This window comes from Notamacropus eugenii, chromosome 5 (assembly GCF_028372415.1).
Source record: "Notamacropus eugenii isolate mMacEug1 chromosome 5, mMacEug1.pri_v2, whole genome shotgun sequence".
NCBI classification, from domain to species: domain Eukaryota; kingdom Metazoa; phylum Chordata; class Mammalia; order Diprotodontia; family Macropodidae; genus Notamacropus; species Notamacropus eugenii.
In genome coordinates this window covers 276,683,794-276,689,354 of record NC_092876.1, presented here as the reverse complement: position 1 = coordinate 276,689,354, position 5,561 = coordinate 276,683,794, and the positions used below count along the sequence as shown (strand labels likewise).

The following is a 5,561-nucleotide window of genomic DNA, read 5'->3' as shown; positions in this document are numbered from 1 at the left end:
TTTTTGTGACTAACTTCTCATTAAACACATTTTCTGTTGATCACTACAGTCCAGGGCAGAGGGAAAATGAAAAGAACGTTGAACTAATCATTCCAGGTTTTAGGAGTCCTAGGCTATAGGCTCAATCTTGCCATTTACTAGCCAAGAGAGCTTAGATAAGCCCTTTCACTTCTCTGGTCTTCACTTTAGCTATATGCGGAATGGTTGCACAAGATTTCTTCCTGTCAAAGTTCCACAGAGCCTGGACATAAACATGCTTTGGGAGCAGAGGAGGATTTGAAAGGTGTTGTCGAGGATGCAGTTGTCACCGATGTAGTGACACAGAGTTATCATCCCTCAGTTCATGAGTGTACTTTTGTGGAAGAGCTGAGGTAACTTGTGTCAGTCTAGTGTGAAAGTCCTTCCCAGAGAATAATACAGGAGAATGAATGCAAACAGACATTCAGGGGAAAGCTAGCACATCCCAGACTCTCCAGACCATCAATTCTGCTGCCAGAAGAAGTCTTACCTGTCTCTCTTACTCTCTGCAAGTGCAATCAGCTTCACAATCAATACAAGACACAATTTCAGAACATCAGCCTCTAATGTCCTGATCTTTAGATATTGCCTACAGGCAGCCCAAGGGTAGAAAAGAGTCATATATTTTCTTCTAGGCTGTTGGGAACACCCACTTTGTTTCTGATCATACAGGTTAACTGCCCTACTATTGTGATACTGTAGCACTTTGGTCCTCATTTTCTAGGATTCTACATGAAGGACAGAGCTTCCTTTTTTGTATCTTCATTCCAATTCAATACTTGCAAATAATTAGATTTTCCTAAGGCTATACCCACTGTCATCATATATCCTAAAATAGAATTTTATGACTCCAGGTGATTAACAGACAAATGCAAGGGACCATCCTGTTATAGAAGCCAGTCTTTAAAACCTGATTTCCTGACTGTCCTGGATGATCTATAAATGTCCCCAAGAGAACAAGATCATTAGAACAATAGTGAACAATAAAAACAAGAGGCAGCACTTATTAAGATTTGCAAAGTGATTTATATGTTTTCTTACTTGATCCTTCCAACAACCCTGGGAGGTAGATACTATTACTATCCCCATTTTATAGATGAGGAAACTGAGGCTGCCCATGGTTACTAAGCTAGTAATCGTCTGAGGCAAGATCTGAATTCAGGTTTTCCTGACTGTAAGTGCCAGTGGAAAAAGTGATAAAACTTGGAAGCAATGACAGAAATGCTAGCTAAACTACTGGAGGTCATGAATCAAGGTTTCCTTTTATACCCCAAGTCGCCCCAGACTTATGTGCTTAATAACTCTGAGCTGATCGTCTGAACTCTAGATAGCCATGTTCCTGAGAACCACAGAACGCTAAAGCAGAAAGACCAATGCTCTCATTATACAGAGGAGGCCAAAGGCCCTATTAAAGGTGAGTTATTCAAAACACTCTACTAGAAGTTGCATTGATTGGACCTGATTTGTGGTGGTAACATTTAGAAGAATGGAAGAACTGAGGCTGGAGAAACCAGAAGAGTGTCGTTTGGGGAAAAGTCAGATCAGAAACCTGGGGCATCAGATCTTGGAAACATCAGAGGTCTTGTGACTTGTTTATTCACCCAGTCATGTGAGGCAAGCAACCTATATGAGACAATATGACATAAGTTAGACTGCTTAAATGTCAAACACCCAGAAGGGAGCAGGTCCTGAGCATCCAAAAACAAAATTCCCAAGTGCCTACCTGAATCAAATTAAAATATGATTAAAAAATGGTTAGCAAAATAAATAAAAATACAATACAACACAGATAATGTTAATTTGTTGTTTTCTCAGTCAACATGCTGCCCCTCAGGGATCCATTTTTATTTGAGTTTGATACTAGCTAAAGGATTTTTGAAATCACTTCCAACTCTGGGATTTTATGCTTCTAGGGGCTAGTGAGAAGAATGATGGGCTTGGGTCCTGAAGACTTGGGTTCTCTTTTGAATGGGCACAGTGAAGCAGATTGGACATGGGACATGGGATCAGAAGCCCTAAATGTGAATTACACTTCTTACTCTTGGTTTCTATGACTAGGCAAAACACTTAACCCCTCAGGGCGTCAGCTTCCTCATCTGTAAAATGAATGGAAAAATTCATGTTCTGCCTACCTTGAAAGGCTGATTGATCAATGAACTAGCTCATTTAGGGTTGGGGTTAGGGTTACTAAATCAGCCAGTTAATCAACATTTATTAAATGTTTATTATATGTCAAGCCCTTTGTCAAGTACTAGGGTTATGCATAAAGGAAAAAAAACATGCTTCAGACCATCAAGGAATTATTTTAACTGGGGAGATAACACACAAACAAATACAGATACAAGACACATACCACATAAATGGTAGAAAATCTCAGAGAGAAGGGAAGAAGTTGGATGTAGCCGCTGAGAGAGGAATAAGAAAGGCCTCTTGCAGAAGGCAGGATTTGAGCTGAATCTTGAAGGAAGCCAGGGAAGTTAGTTGGAAAGCATTTCAGACATGGGAAGCAGCCAGTGAAAAGACAAAGAGTCAAAGATGCAGTGTTGTATGTAAAAGCACAGCTAAAAGGTCAATCAATGTCTGAATTGTAGAATACAGAGAGGGAGGAAGGCATAAGAAGACTGGAAAGGTAGGGGAGGATTTTTTGCAAATCTTTTTTCTTTTTTTTTCAGCATGGCTCTTTTCAGTTTATTACATGAATGAGTTACACTAGTCCAAGTTAAACAGCGGACCCCAAATGGTTACATTATGTAAGCTGTGAGGTTTTTAAACTTGTGACAAGGGACGGAAGGGAATTTTTCTATTCATTGCAAGGAAATCCTCACTTAAGCTTCAGTGAGCCACAAGCACTTAAAACCCATGAACCTTCAGCTGGTGGTCTTTAGCCAGTCCAGTCTCGACGAGGACCTGGCATATGTTCCTGCGCTGGTCACCCTGGGGCTGAATTACTTCTCCATATTCTGGATGCTCAATTACAGTACCCTTGCAGGCAAATTTCTTCTTGAATGCCTTCACTAGTTTCTTTTTATCATAATCATCAGCGATCCCCTGGACAGTAGTGAGGGTCTTCCTGCCGTTTCTCTGTTGAATTCTTATATGGATATAATCCTCAGACCCAGCAGGAAGCAGGTCATCACCCTTACTTGCATCAGCAAAGGGGTCTAAAGAGTGGAGGTTCTGCATAGCGGACATAAGATACGATTCCTTTGGACGGAGCATAGGGAAGTGAGGGGGCTCGAGGGGGAGGCTGCTGAGTCCTCGGGGGCGGCTCAGTGACTGGGACCTTCTTTTGCAAATCTTAAGGCACTATGTAAATATGAATTATTGGTATCTCATTTCCAACATGTGACTTGGGGAAGTCACAACCGCCCTGAAGCTCAATTTTTTCTGTAAAATAGAGATGCCACCTGCCCTTGCTAGTCTTCCTGAGCTGTCATGGGGGTCAGATGAGATACTTTTTGTGAAAGTACTTTGTAAATTATGAAGCATAATAAAAATAAAATTCATTGGATTTAGAACTGGAAGAGATCAAGTTCATTTGGTCTAATCATCTCTTTTTACTAATGTGGAAACTGAAGGAAATTAAGTGTCTTTGCCAAAGGTCATCATCACCAGCATAATCACAGTATTAATATTAACTATGAATTAACATTTATTATTCATGATATTAACTCAATTTAATTAATATTAATTAAAATATTAACATTTTGACCCAGTCTGTGACTTTATCAGTATTGGATGCTTCCAGTAAGGAATTCCTTCTACTACTGTAGATGATACCTTCTTTTTCACTAAGGTTGCTTTTTAGTATTATTTCTTAATCTATTCATATAGAAGCTGCATTAACTTGATCTTTCCATCCCTTCCCTGAAAGAATGAAGAGAAAAATCCTCTTCAAATGGGGGAGTTGAACCTGATAACCTTTAAGACTACTTCTAGCTATAATATTACAGGATTCTGGATCTTCAAAAGCTTTCTAGGTTTTGGATGTCCCTTCCCTGCTCCCCACCCTGCTCCTAACACACTTAAAATGAAAACCAAAGAACAAGCCCTGGCACTCCTCATTATGGGGAGGTGGTTGAAGTTTAAACAGATTTCAGAATAAGGTCACTTTCTGGTTGGCCAGACACCACAGAAGAGAGAAACGAGTTCAAAAGCATTCCACGTGAAACAAGCTTCCATAAAACCCCACAGCCACATGGGGGCGATCGATCTCATGGCTCACCTAGATTCTGGGCATTTTTATGCTCAGCTGCAACTTAGGGCCACGCCAGGGAGGAAATAGCAATATTCTAGAATCAAAGGAGAGACCTCAAATTACTGAACAACCATGACCCAAAACTATGGATTAGGACCATGTTGGAGCTGGAAGGGACTTTAGAAATCTAATACAGCCCTCATCTATCAAACCGAGCGTTTAGCACAGTGGTGACACTTTGTTTAGTTGTTTCAGTCATGTCTGACTCTTCATGACCCCACTGATGATTTTCTTGGCAAAGATAATGAAGTGGTTTGCATTTCCTTTTCCAGCTCATTTTATAGATGAGGAACTGAAACAAACAGGGTTAAGCGCCTTTACACAGTAGGTATCTGAGGCTGATTTTGAACTCCAGGCCTAGGGCTATATCCACTGTGCTAACAAATGTTTATTAAATTTTTTGGAGCCCTATGGAATAGAAACTGACTGCCAACCCACTCTGACTGTTGCTTTTAAAAAGATCTCACTGCCACCAGCCAAAGATAAGGGAGCATGGCATAGTAGGGGGGCATTAGATTTGGAGTCGAAGGACCCAAATTTCACTACTTGATACTTGCATGATCTTGGGCAAGTCACTTAATGTCTTTGAGACTCAGTTTCTTTATCTGTAAAATGAGTTGGATTAGATGGCCTCTGAGGTCCCTTTCAACTCTCAAGCCATGATTTTATGATTACCTTAGCACCATTCATTTCTTTCTTGGGTTTAAAATTCTCAGAAGGAAAAAAAAATCAGAGGTCAGAGGGTCTCAGAAACAATCTTGCAATGATTCAGCCCTGTGCCTGATGCTGGAACTAGTGTCACTGGGCACCAAACATCCATTCTGTCAAAGATGTATCCTGAATTTAGGAGGACTTTGGTAGAGAAGAAATGCTAACACTGCTGCCTACATCTGTGGAGCAATTTGAAGCTTTTGTTTCGTCGTGTGTGTGTGTGTGTGTGTGTGTGTGTGTGTGTATGTTTGTACATGTGTGTGTGCACTGGGGAAATGGGAATGCTGATGATAAAGAGGTCTGGTTTGCCACCTGTGCTGGATGATAGATTATCATTATCCAGAACTCTATTATGGACAATAGCTGTGGCATAATTGATAACTGACCTCCAAAAGTAAAAACAAAAATGGAGATGGGGTTGGGGAGAAGAATAGGAATGTGGATACAAACTCACCAATAAATTGGGCAGGCTTGGCTGTCTACTCAAATCGATCTCATTCCTAGCAATTTCTGAGTCAATCATCCTTTGCTCTTAGCAACACAATCACTTCCTGCCTGAGTTAAACCATCTTCT

General features: G+C 40.6%; 1 pseudogene; it reads right to left on the bottom strand.

Moving 5' to 3' along the window:
* Positions 1–2,643: 2,643 nt before the first annotated feature.
* LOC140509185 (eukaryotic translation initiation factor 1 pseudogene) lies at positions 2,644–3,295 on the bottom strand (annotated as a pseudogene).
* Between the last annotated feature and the right edge of the window lie 2,266 nt (positions 3,296–5,561).